Genomic DNA, 13,881 nt, shown 5'->3' with positions numbered 1-13,881 from the left:
ATGACTAACATTATATGTTGAGTCTTTATTGCCTTATGTGTAGTCGTAAATCGGAGGCTTCTGGGAAGTAGGAAGCTGGTGACTCTGCCCAGGAAGAGGAACGTGTGGCATGTAAGTCACACATCGCAAAGTCTGTTTCAAAGTGGTGACATTGTCGTATGTTACAAGTTAGGGACATTTAAGTGTGAATGGGGTAAATGTATAGCGAAGGCAACCTATGAAATCTTGGCCTTAAGCACAGGAATCAATGTGTATTCTGACTAAAACTTATCGCTGGGAGAGTAATAGGATTTCACCTAAGCTTGAGTGAAGGGTAAGGTAGAGGGATGTGCTACTTTATCGGTGAAACTAAAATTCTGTGGTAGAGGAGAGGTGAGCACTGTCTACTGGAAATACAGAATACTTGTAAGTTTGAGGAAACTATCACTTTGGTTTTAGCGAAACATTCGAATGGAGATGTTTTATGTTGTTACTAACTGATTTTAGTTGTGTAAAGGTGTAAATACAGTGTGCCGATAATTTTGTAAAGGAGGGTTCAGTCGAAGCTTCAGAAACCGGAGCAGGGCTGACGTAGAAAGGGTCGTGCTGGGATTGGTCCGCGTGACTAGAACGGAGTGAACGCTGATTGGTGTGCGAGTAAAGGCTGTGTAAGCATTGGTTGAGGGATAACGGAATGTATTCTATTCTGATTGGTGCGTTAGTGTGAGCCACGCTGTGATAGGTTGGTGCAGCGAAGCAGTTTGCGGAAGAGTGCGCAATTGTTTAAAAGCCAGAAAACTTTCGAAAAATTGATTTTTAATATGAAGAAGAAATGGAAAAACCTACATGGTTCAAGAAATTAAAGAATGTGTTCAAAAAGGATAAGGATATAGTGATGAGAGAGGAAAAATTGCTTCCTCCGCCTAAAAGGCCTGCATCATACATGATGACAAAATATGGCTATCATACATGTCTATGGTTAGAAAATTGGGCTAGATATACTAAAAATGACGGCGTACTGGCATTTCCAGAAGTAAGTTCTTTTAGCACTGCTGTATTATGAAATTTGAGAGAAAAGATGACTAAGCTCGAACCAAGACCTAGACCAACTCAATTTGAGGCATTGGCTGAGTGGGAAGATGAGATTCATGAATTGGAGAGAGAAAGGCTTGAGGAGTTCAGACGACCTAGAGGCAGATTGCGACGTTCATGGGGAACGACTCATGAGAGTAGAATGCGGAGATGGAGAAACGCTGATATGTGTGATGGAATGTATCCGGTGAGAACAGTTGATGAAATGGTAGTACGGAAGTTTATGGAAAAGAGAAATAATATAGAACCCTAAAGAAATAGTTATGGGGATTGTGAGACAGAGGATGAGGTACTGGATCAGATATTAAATAGAAGACCCCCACCATATCAACCGAGTTCTGTAACAGTGACTCTGAATGCTCCGCCAATGGAGACCAGATTTACTGGTACCCGAAGACGATTTTCTGAAATAAAAGACAGTACTCAGAGAGAGGAATTGAGATATGATTCTAATGACCCATTAATGGAAACCAGACTTACTGGTACTCCTAGACAAAATAATAAAATTAGCAGAGAGGAGATTTGAAGAAAACACGAGTATGTCCGAATATGTACGGTCTACTAATGAATTGACTGAAAAGATACAGGAACTCACCAAAAATATAGAAGCTGTGACTGTCCCAGTAACAATAGGTCCTGTGATTCCAGTGTTCGAAAACCAGAAAATAAAAGAACCATCGCTAACTATTCCTTTGAATCAAAGTTTACAAAAAGTAAGAGAGAAGGTTTATCCAGCCTTATCTGAAGTTAGACATACTAGTCAGATGACTCCGCCCAACTTGACCTTTAATCAAAGTCTCCCATATAAGTTTCCAACGGGTGCGGAATCAGATTCTGCAACACCCGAAAGAAGTATAGAGAAAATCGATTTGTCACAAACTCCTGTAGGACCACCAGAGCAGGAATTAAGTGTTCGGCTTAAAACATTAAAAGTAAAAGATCAAGGGCCTAATTTATGAGAAGTGATGCATCGCTGCGTGAAAGCAGCGATGCGTCACTTCTCAGTGCGCCCTCCTTGCGACATGATTGATGCGTCATATTTACTGTATGACGCATCATGTCGCAAGGAGTTACAGATACGAGAAGTTCCTAACAGAGTGAAAGAACTGACCAAAGAGAAAACAGATTCAGTGAAAGAAACAGACACTATAAAGTTAATCGTAAATGAAACTGATGAGAAATCTGAAACTGAGTCTGATGACAGTGGGGATGAAACTCAATTTAGAAGAAGCTCAAGAAAGAGAGCTTGGAGAGTGGAACGTAACACTGTCGGACCTGAAACAAAGAAACAATGTAAAGGAGATAATTGGCCTAAGGAAAATGATGGTCTGAAATTCAAACTGGTTAATAAAGCAAAAATCCAAGAGGGTCAAGTAAATGAGATAACCAGTCAAAAGCAGTTGTTGGGTAAAGAGATAGAAATTGTGCAAAGGCCAAAAAGAGTAAGAAGACCAAATCAAAAATACAAGTCACCTGAATGGTCATATATGGTTTTGCCTCCAATCAATAAAGTAAATAGCAGTCAATACAATTTGAATTGTCAGAGTGAACAAAAAGAAAGTGAGTGAACTGAAACTCAAAAGAGAGAAAGGGAAGTACCTGACCTGAGAAACCAAAGAAAGCGAAAGGTGAATGAACAAGATTGTTGAAATTATTGGTGGTAAGGACACTTTTAAGTGCAAAGAGATTTAAAAGAGACAATATAAAGACAGAAAAGATTGTGTGAAGGGCTGTGTAAAAGAATGGCTACTAATGATGTAACAAGATCGAAATGCACAATTTTTAGAAAATGGTGTAGAATGTGGCTAATATATACAGGATTATTAATGTTGGTATGGTTGATTTTAGCTATTATAATTCCTTTTAGGCCAAATTTTGAAAAAGCAAAGGCAAACAAGAGTATGAAAGAAAAGGCCTATGAGTCAAAGGGTGAAATGATGCATGTGTATAGACCTGAAATACATCAAGATAACTCAATAAATGATTTTTTGAACAACATGTTTTCAAAGTTATTGTCTGAATTTGTGAAAACGATGGATGCGAGTGACTGTTACGTCTGTGTGAAATTACCAGCATCTGTATCAGAGGGTGTGATGTACCATCACCTTCCATTAACATATGGGGTTAAATGCAGTGTATTAGCTAGTTTGTTTTATAGAACAGGTAAATTATAGTATTATTTTTCTAATTCTGATGATGTTTTTGCGAAATTGAAAATTGTACCTGAATTGAATCAAATCTAACCTGCAAACGTTTTTGGAGATTATTGTTTGGAAACACAAGAACTGACCCATGACTATGCATTCAAACATAATTTGACTGGTAAAATGAGAATTGAGGAAATAGCCTTTTTGGATATGGTAGACGAAAGGAGGAACCAGTACAAAAGGAGAGAAAAAGCAAAGCAACCTAAATCTACAATGTGGACATTTGAGGATGATAATATAGAAGGACATAATGTGAATGTGGCTATAAATATAGATACACCATTATTGGGGAAATTATGTATTCGAAGAGATAACACTGTGTATGATAACTATTTTGTGGGAGCAAGTCAATGTGAAGATACATATATTATAAAAGGGGGCTGGGGATTTAAAGGAAGTAACAATCCAGTTTTCCCTTGAATTTATTTTCTATGCGGGAAGAAAGCCTATTATAGATTGCCTGATCACTGGTATGGGCCCTGATATATAGGCCTGGTCTTTCCTAAAATTTTCCATGTAGATAGAGGAACTAATGAAATTCATGAGATAGGTAAACCTTTAAGTCATAGAAGAAGGGAGAGTGTAATAGAAATAATAGGTGATGTTTTTGGAGCATTGGTACCAGCAGTGGGTATATCTTTTAATGCAATTAGAATTCAGAAATTGTCAATGATAGTAGATCGTTTGTCAACAGATACTGCAGGGGGATTTTTAATGATAAATACAGAAATGGTGGCTATGAGAGCTATGCTGATGCAAAATCGACTTGCTCTTGATATATTTTGGCAAAAGAAGGAGGAGTCTGTGGAATTTTGAAGGTATAACATTGTTGTACATACATACCTGATAAAAGTCAAAACATTGAAAGATATATTACAAATCTTACAGAGTTGCATAAAGAAATTATACAACTGGAGGTTGACGGTGTTCTTGAGAAACTTGGTAGAAGTTTTTCAGCAATTAAGAAATGGTTTTATAAAATAGGTAGATCCATAATAGGGAAAGTATTCATTCCAGTAACACTAATAATAGTAATATTTTTAGTTTTAAGATTAAGTTGTACACGTAGAAAAAGAAGAAACCTTAAAAAGTTTATAAAAAAGGAATTTGAAGAAAAACAAGAAAGAGAACATTTCAATAATGGAAGAATTTAAAGGGAAACTTTATCAAGATAGAAAGAAACTCGAAGAAACTAGAGTATAACTCCTACTAATTAGAAGAATTTGAAACATGTTTTATGAAAAAATTTCTACATTTTTGGGCGTTATTTGGTGATAAATCACCAAAGGGGAGAATTGATGGAGCGAAGGTGAAAACAAAAAATTTTGTATACCCCTCGTGAAATCTCTTTCCCATAACTGTAATATGTATTAATCGTGTGGTTTTGAAATTAACCAACATAGAATAGAAAGCACATACACAAATACACGTGGGATACTAATTTTCTTGTGTTGCGAATCATATTATGCTAATTAAGTAAAATTGTCATACTAATATACTACTCAAATGTCATGATCTAATGAAAATCCGTTCATGTAAGCTTCCTATGTGTATTATTGTGGCAGAAATGATGGAGAATGGTAAGAAAACAATGCTTAATCGTGGCTTGAATGCTAGGTAATAACTAACAGGATTATCTTAGAATGGGGAAGGTAAACAGAAGGGCTATACTTCAAAATCTAACGTTTAATTATGTTTGTTTCTATAATAGTTCCCATTATGGCCCATGCAGCCTAGACAAAGATGGAAGGTTTGCCAGACCCCAGAACTGTGGTGATTTACGCATGCGCGACTATGCTCGAGAGATGTGCAAACAGTCTGTGCCTGTACCGCGTGGGTCAAGGTCAGAGTGGCCTGGAGTGCAAAAGGGTGCCAAGATTTGTATGACTGCTCCAAGTGACAAGTTAAAGGACATGAGTGAAAAAAGAAATAATACTGAACAATCGGAACCTTATTTTGATGATAACGATGACTTGGCGGAAATATGGACAATGAGGAGATGAGGTGATGCTCATCCACCCCTTAATGGACCAATGAAATTGAGCGAAGACCCTCAAAATTTCACATTTTAGATACATAGTTAGGGAAATAGGGTATAAAAGAGGACGTTTGAAACTGAATAGAGAGCTTGCTTTTGAATTTATTTTCGCACCACGACATGCTGTCGGACTGAACGATTTTCCGTGGTGCAAAGACTTTGAAATTTTTCTTGACTTTAACTTTTGATGGGTGCGGGGTCTGGATGGGAGGTGAACATCAAGGAAGAATAGAGAGGCGGTTTTTGGAACTTTCCTGCGCTAACCCTGATGTCTGTGATATCTGCGCAGATATCACCTACCGGCGTCTTACAGCATCATGAATGCAACCTGTCCGCACAACTGACTTTTGCCTTGAAAAAGCCCACGGCCAATAGGCCACTAGAGCGAAACACGTGTCTGCTGTCCTTTTTTCGCAGATGTAACCAAAAAATAAAAACCACGCACTTGAAACTTTCAATGAACGCTTGAATTTTCTCTTTGAACTTTTGTTGACAAATCGTGAGGGCACTATTCTTCTATTTTTCTCTACATTTACCCTTACAATGGCTCTTGGGTGAAGCCTTTCATGAGGAATGTGCCACAACACAATTGGGCCCTGACAATTGTAGCACCTAAGCCCAGAGACTTCCACCCAAACAGTTAACCACAACCAGGAAGTGTGACTATCCATGCTGCACCTGAGTTTCAGAAGCAGAGTGAGAGGCTGGGAGGAGAGTTGAGGCACCAATGCACTGCTACTGTGAGAGGAGACATGGCCAGCCAGGGCAAGCAGAAGGGGGAAACACCAAGGAAGCGAAAACACACGTTTTCTGAAAGGGAGCAGGAGGTCTTGATACAGGAGATGGTGGTGAGCCATGAGCTGCTCTTTGGGAATAAATCCCTGCGTGTTCCAGAGACACGTAAAATAAGGATATGGGCTGAAATACAGGAGAAAGTAAACTCCATTGGCGTCACCCACCGCAGCGTTGAGGATTTGTGAAAACGCTGGTATGACATGCACAAGAGCTCAAAGGAAAAGGTTGCTGCCAAGCTGGAAGAGGCGAAAAAGACCAGTGGTGGGACCTCCACTACCACTGCTTCCACGCCACTTGAGGAAATGGTCGAAGGGTCCCTGCTACCGGAGAGTGTGAGGAGCATGGCAGACCTTGACAGCTCCAACCACCCAGACCCAAGACAAGGTAAGAAGCATGCCATCACATCCCTGATACCTCCCTACTTCACCCCCACACCCAGGACCCAGGTACACAACAAAAATACAAGTCCAGTGCAGGCACACACCCAGCTAGGCTCAACCAGTATGTGTGCATCAGGAAAGGCAAAATACAGACAGTCAGGACCCATGTAACTACAAATAGTGTGATTTATTGCATGACAAATGCAAGGCAGGACATCAAATTAATATGTGCATTTACGTCCACAGCACCACCTGAAACACAGGGACCGATGACCGGAGGGGAGGATGAATCCCATAGCACAGGGACGTCAGGGACATCAGGGCAAGTGGAGGAGGAGGAGGGCAGCCCAGTGATCCCAGCAAAACACCCCCGGTGCATCGCAGTGCCACCATTTCAATCGCTGGAGGAGGAAACACAGGACACTGGTGATGATGCCCACCAAGTCCAGGGACAGTCTGAGCCATAACACAGGGCTCGGTCACTTTCAAAGGTAAACAACCTTCACAACGCGGTCAAAACACTACGGTGCCATTACGACGCATCTTTTACAGCGCACATCGTTACCACGACTTGCGCTGGAGGGCGCTCTAGACTAAGGAATAGTAGATTTACTATTCCAACACCTTCCCTACTGGATGTAGGCTGGAGTTGGAATAGTAAATCTTACTATTCCTAAGTCCAGCACCCTACAGCGCAAGTCGTGGTAAAGACTTGCGTTGTAAAAGATGTGTTGTGATGTACCGCGATCATTTTGATCGCATTGTAACATCATACATCCCTTTCAACTCACATTCCAGCTATACCATCCAGGTGCAGGGCACGTCCATCCACACCACGTCCATCCACAAGTTCACCTGCCGCAGGAGAGGAGACAGTCTTCAGAGGGCTTGAGGGGCACATGCTTGAAGTGCAGCGCCTGCAGGGAAAAAGCATAAGATCCATTCAGAGACAAATTAGGGTGGGCTTCATGCGCCTGATGGGTGCCATGGAGGCACTCTGTGCAGAGATAAGTGAGGACCATGCTGCTCGGTGCAGGTAGAGAAAGCGACTCCACACATGCCTTGACTTATACACAAGGGCTGTCAACCGTCTGGTCTCAGCCACCTCAATGCTGTCACAGTGCTGCATCAGGAGCAGCATGAGGTGGCACACTGCAGCCAGTAAGTGGCCAGGGGACTAGTCCAGGTCACATGTGCTGTGGACCAGCTGCAGGCAGCTGCCACTGCTAGAACAGGGCAATCTTACAAAGCTTTGCAGAAGTCTCAGGACTTAAAGTCAACTGGGGCAAATCGACGGTCTTTCCTCTTAGCCCACACCTAGCCCCCTTGGAGATAAGGATTGGACCACAAACACTCGAGTGGAGTGCAGCGGCAACTCGATATCTATGGGTGAGACTGCACCATTCACCGAGAACCTGTATGAAGGGAACCACCGCAAAACATTAGCTGGGCTACGGGCGGCAGTTTCCTTTTGGAAAACCTTACCCTTGGCCCCCATAGGACGTGTGGCCCTGGCTAAGATGAATATTGTTCCTAGACTGTTATATTCCTTCGCTAATATTCCAGTGATACCACCTCGCTCCTTCTTTCGTGAATTATAAAGACTGCTTGCAACGTTGATATGGGGTGGCGGCAGGCACAAAGTAGCCATGCAAACCCTCTACCTGCCCACCATGCAGGGGGGTTTGGGAGCCCCCTCCTTTGAGGCTTATTTCCTACCTTTGCAACTTCAATGGTTGTCTCATTGGACAGCGGAACAGCATTTAGAAGAAACTTCTACTGACGAGGGTCGGATATCACTCCCGGTTAGTCGGAGACTGTTGATGCCAGGTACCAGGCCATCGCGTACAAACCCCCTTCAGGTATCGATTACCCGCAAATGTATGATGCGCATACATCGTATGTCAAAGGGTCATCCCCTCTATTCTCTGTTGCTCCCCTTAGTCGGTTTCCAGCTTCAGGAGAACTATTATACCTCAGGAGCCCTCAGGATTTGGACAGAGCGTGAGGTGACGGAGGTGGAATCCTTGTTTGAAGATGGCCAACTGAAAACATACGCCCAAATGAAGGACAACTATGGTCTCCCTCTGAGACAATTTCTAGTACATAGGCAGTTAGTTGATAGCGCCCGCCAGTTCTGGGACCTCACGGAGGGGGAACCACCGGCACACCCGGTTTTACATACAATCTTACGAATGGGGGTGGGCAGGAATTTGGACATGTGGCATTACAGGGCGATAAGGGAACTGATCACGACCCCTTTACACACCCTATGGCAGAGGTGGGAGGATGAGATAGGGAGAGTGCTTAATGACAAGGAGTGGGAAAAGGCTTTGGAATACCCAAAAAAGGCTTCAAGAAACACACACTTCAAAAACATACAATTTAACATTCTGCATCGTGCCGATTTAACGCCCCATCGGCTTCACGGATTCTACCCGGATACGCATTTTACCTGCCCCAGGTGCCACATACCTGAGGCGAACTTCAAACACATGTTTTGGGACTGTCCCATAAGCCAATCTTTCTGGGGTAAGGTCCATCAGGTGCTAGGGGCGACGGTTCATCTCACGGAGGTAGACACATGGGAGGCATGTTCCCTGGGGATCTTCCGTAGGCCGAAGACAGAAAAGGTACAGTGCAGATTTGCGTCCCTACTCAAACTTCTGGCAAAACAGGGCATAGCCATGTACTGGAGGGCTCCGGCAGGGCCCCCGGAAGCAGCCTGGATATGCGCAGTTAAAAAATGGGGGGCGGACGATAAGGGATGAAGAAGTGAAGGGGATTCGTAAACACCCCATCTCCATGGAATGGGCGCAACTCATGTTCCAATTTACACAGGAAACGACACAAGATGGCTCCCCCGGAGCTACCCAATCTCCATCTCTAACCCCACCCCTGTCCCTGATGACACAAGACCATGCTGGCGCGCTATAGAGGGGGAGGAGGAGGGCCGGCCATAATGTTCAATCTCAATGGACAGGAGCTATGACCCGGAATTGGGGAGATAACACCCCCAGGAAGCAACACTCCTTGATCCACTGATGGCACAGAAGCCCCATAACTGAACTGTGACCCCTGAGAGATAGACGAATACCACGAGACAGCGTGCACCCCTGAGCCCCCCTTTTTTTAATTCCCTTTCTCCCCCAGTTAAATTGTTCTTTGTTCACCCCACCTGATACCTAAAGCGGTGGTTCACATGTATTGGGAACACAAGTAGGGGTATTTACTACAGAAGTGTACGGAGTTAGAGTAGGGGGGACTAAGTATCCTTCCGTGTTCTCATGGAAACCCACATAAACAGGCACTGGACAATGGCTAATCCGCTAACGGACGTGCTAGTCTACCTGGGATGTAGCATCCAAGTCCATATGCTATCTTTGGATGGAGTTATATGACATAAGGCAGGATGGATGTTTGGTAGTATGTTGCAGTGGACAGTCAGCCTGTTTTTTCTTTTTCTTCTTTCCTATGTTCATGTATTCATGCAAAACGTACAACTGTGTACTATGCAGAGAAAAACTCCCAATAAAGAAATTTAAACAAAAAGAAAATCAAGTGCAACAAACTATTATGCTACGGAGTGCAGTCTGTGGATCTAATCTGCACAGCACCGAAAAATCATGGCTGTTAGACTTTTGGTTACCTTTTTCCTGAAGTTGACTGTTTTGTTCGTCCTGTTCTCTTTTTTCTTTTGAAAAAAAACCCAAATAAATCACAAAATAGTTCTAAAAAATACATAAAAAAGTAAAACAAAAAAAAGCAAAAAAAAGTAATTTTCAGAACTAACTTCTCTGGTAAAAAAAGAGCTATATTTGTATGATAGTGTGTGAAAGTTTGGTCGAATGTATGCGTAGTGCATAATTGAGTGAAATAATGCATTAGTAGTGTATGGTGAATGTATATGTGCAGAACTATAAGGAAGTGCTGCAGCATGACTCTGTAAGCTCTTTAGCTGCAGTGTGCTGTGGTACTTCCAAAGCATAGGGATGCAACATATGTACATAAAAATGTTGCAAGTCTATGCTTCTCTCTGCACTGCTGCTTAAACTGCAGCCATGCGGTGACACAGGCACCCTTGCACCATGGGGCAAGGATATCTGTGTCGTGCCGAGTTTGTTTTTGTGCAGGAAGACATACCTTCCTACACAAAAACTATTAGTGAAGGCATTTTTCTCCTTCAATGTATGCTGTACAATGCAGCATATATTGAAAGAGAAAAAATGAGGAGAAATTAAAACAATTCTCCTTGTTGTGCCTTGCTATACCAATTGGAGGATGGGGCAGCATTCACACACATGTCCAGATTTATGATTTATGATAAATCTGGAGATGTGTCTTGTTCTATGAGTGTTCTGTGCAAACACACACAGCAACACCTATAGAACGCCCCTTCAACGCAAAGTGGTGTGTATGATGAGGCCGTATTTACATGGAGAAGAAAAACTACACAGAATGCCCTTTCCTCTCCTTGTAAATATGAAAGAGTGTCTTGTTCTATCACTATGTTACAAAAAGTGACATATTGGTGGCACAGGATGCTTCTAAATTTGCCCCCCCATAAGTGCTTAGGTATTGGCAGACTGTTACAATAAGAACATATTGCTAATTTATTGATTGAAAAATTGCATGAGAGTGACAGGAGGTAAGCACAGAGTTATCTCTCCAAAGATGCTCAAAGAAGAATGATTGAAATTATTGTGGTCCCTAAATAGGTACAATGGGAAATGTTATGAACTAATCAAATCTTTTTTTTCAGGTCACATGGTATCCTATGACAGAGAGATTCCAAAACTACATAGGTATAAACTGGGTATTTTGAAGACTGTATTAATACTTTGTAGCTTCTTGCAGGTCTGCATGCATGGTATATAAAGACATTGACTTGTACTAGGGTTAATGGCTACGCCAATCCTTAACTCCATGACTAATAAGTAGAGCAATTTCAGTACTGCAAAGAGAGAACAAGATACATTTATAAGTACTTAGGTTTTGGCAAAGCGATAGGACATGTTTATAGAGTGGTGAAGGGAAGGGATGGGGCCTGATGTGACATGTGCAAACACACTCTGTGACGTGTTTTAAGTTGAGGAATGTAGTCTCTTTTAATTCTGAAAGTCCCTGGGTCCTACTAGCCCACCACGTTTCTCTATTGAAAACCATACAGCTGCATTGCAGAGAGGTGGTCCGAAACCATGTTCCATTTTATACCTCTCTGCAATGCAACTCTCTGGCACTTTCTGCACATATCTGATGGGTTAGTTGGCCCCCAGGGACACTCAGGATTCAAGGCAACTTGATCCCGTAACTTAAAACGCCCACAGAGCATCTTTCCACACATATCTACTTTGTTCATCCCCCCTTTCTTCACCAGTGTGCAAACACAGCCCATTGAGCATATTAAAACTTAGTTAATTTTACCTTTACAGTAGGTATATAAAACGCAAAACATTTTTTTCAGTTGTTATTTATAATTTACATTTCTGAAAATGTCATGTTTTAGAATTAGGCTCTGTGCAAGAGAAGAGAAAAAATACAGTTATAATATATAATATATTTTTTACAACAAAACATAATTTTAACATTATATAAATTATTTTCTTTGCCTTTTTTGCTGTTTTCAGAATATATTGAATTTCACTACAAACAGTGATTTCAAAGTTACTCATTACATAACAGAGGGAAAAAAAACAATCAATAAGATTGTTTAAAAAAAGAAAAAGTGTGTCTAAAATATTATTAATATACTCAACTATTTCTGAACATTCCATAAAAACTACATCCTCAATTACATACCATTTAATACAAATCCCACATATATAAAATGCTTCCTTCTAAGAGAATTTTCTTACTTGAATATGAAAGAACTCAATTAATAATTCAATAAATAATTCTTTGTTTAATTTCTGTACACTGTAAATGTTGTTCTTTAAAAATATATGCTGTGAGAATGTGCAACAAAAAGTCCATAATTCAAACGTATACCTTTCCTCTAGGCCAAATGGTATTGCTGAAATCCTTTAAACTAAAATTTCCAATAGTAATCGTATTAATACATTTTAACATATTCCTAATAGGCTGTATTATGTTCCTAAAACAGTGGCTTTAAAAATATTAGGTAGGAATTTGGTAATTCATAAGGCAAACATTGTTTAAAAAACAATTGATGATCATTACAATATGTTCATACTTTATCGCATTTTAAATAGGCAGTGTAATGTCCAGATGTTGTAGAAGGACCATCATGGAAAAGTATTGCTACTGCTACAAACGTTCTTCCTGATATTGATAGTTGACTTGCTACAAAAGGTTTTATTAAAGTTTCCAATTTTCTTCCATCAGCTGTACAACGTTGGATTATTAAAATTATATATTGTCCATATCTTCATATCAATAATGTTGATAACATTTCTGATTTGCATTGGCTACACTCCATGTTTTGATTTGCTGCTTTAACTAGTTTGTTGAAAGACACTGATTTACAGTCTGGTAATGTCAAATATATAAATCTTCCAGTGTCTATGTTAGTGCTACATGTAAACATACAATTTTCACATTGATGTTCCCATTTATAACATAGACCAAAAAGATTTTCAATTTCTATTCCTTAATTTTCCAATACTGCAAGCATATACATTAGAAATTCCTGAGCATCTTGTTGGATATTCTGCGTAAATTGTGCAGAACCAGAACTTTTATCCAAAAGATTACGAATATCAGAAACGCTTTGCATTTTACTTTTATCAGTTCTTAATTTTTCATAAATACAATGAAACAAAGAACTAAATCTTTTTCCCCGATTCTCCATAATTTGCTGTTGCAAACTTTCTAGAAAAAAAACATTGACCAATACATTAGCATAGCAGTTGATACCTGAACTCTTTTCAAACTGATAACCAACAATCTCTTCAACAGTGTCCTTTTTCTTTTTGCTCACAATCCCAACATTATCTTGATTTTTTTCCTTCTCTACAACTTCACTACATATATTCTCATATCTTCTTTTTCGACCTACCACACGGTTTTCACATACAGGATATTGACCTAAATTGGGAGCATACGCTCTTCTTAACCTATTATACTCATTTACACAGTTAGCATCTGCAGTAATCTTTGACTCATCAAAATCAATCAAAAACAAACCAGATAAAGTTCTGACTCGGGACAAAGCAACATATGCCATACCCTCTTTAAACACGGTACTTCCAATGTTCACCAAAGCACTGTCTACACTTAATCCTTGAGATTTATGAATAGTCACTGCATATGCCAGAGAAACTGGAAATTGTTTTCTAAGGACATATAAATCTTTAACAAGCAAAAAACGAACTGAACAATGACCAATTTGTTTTACTTCTTCGATTTGATCAAATTAGATTTTTAAAAA

This window comes from Lissotriton vulgaris, chromosome 6 (genome assembly GCF_964263255.1).
Source record: "Lissotriton vulgaris chromosome 6, aLisVul1.2, whole genome shotgun sequence".
Lineage (NCBI taxonomy): Eukaryota > Metazoa > Chordata > Amphibia > Caudata > Salamandridae > Lissotriton > Lissotriton vulgaris.
The sequence above is the reverse complement of the archived record's forward strand: the minus strand, read 5'-3'. Positions refer to the sequence as shown.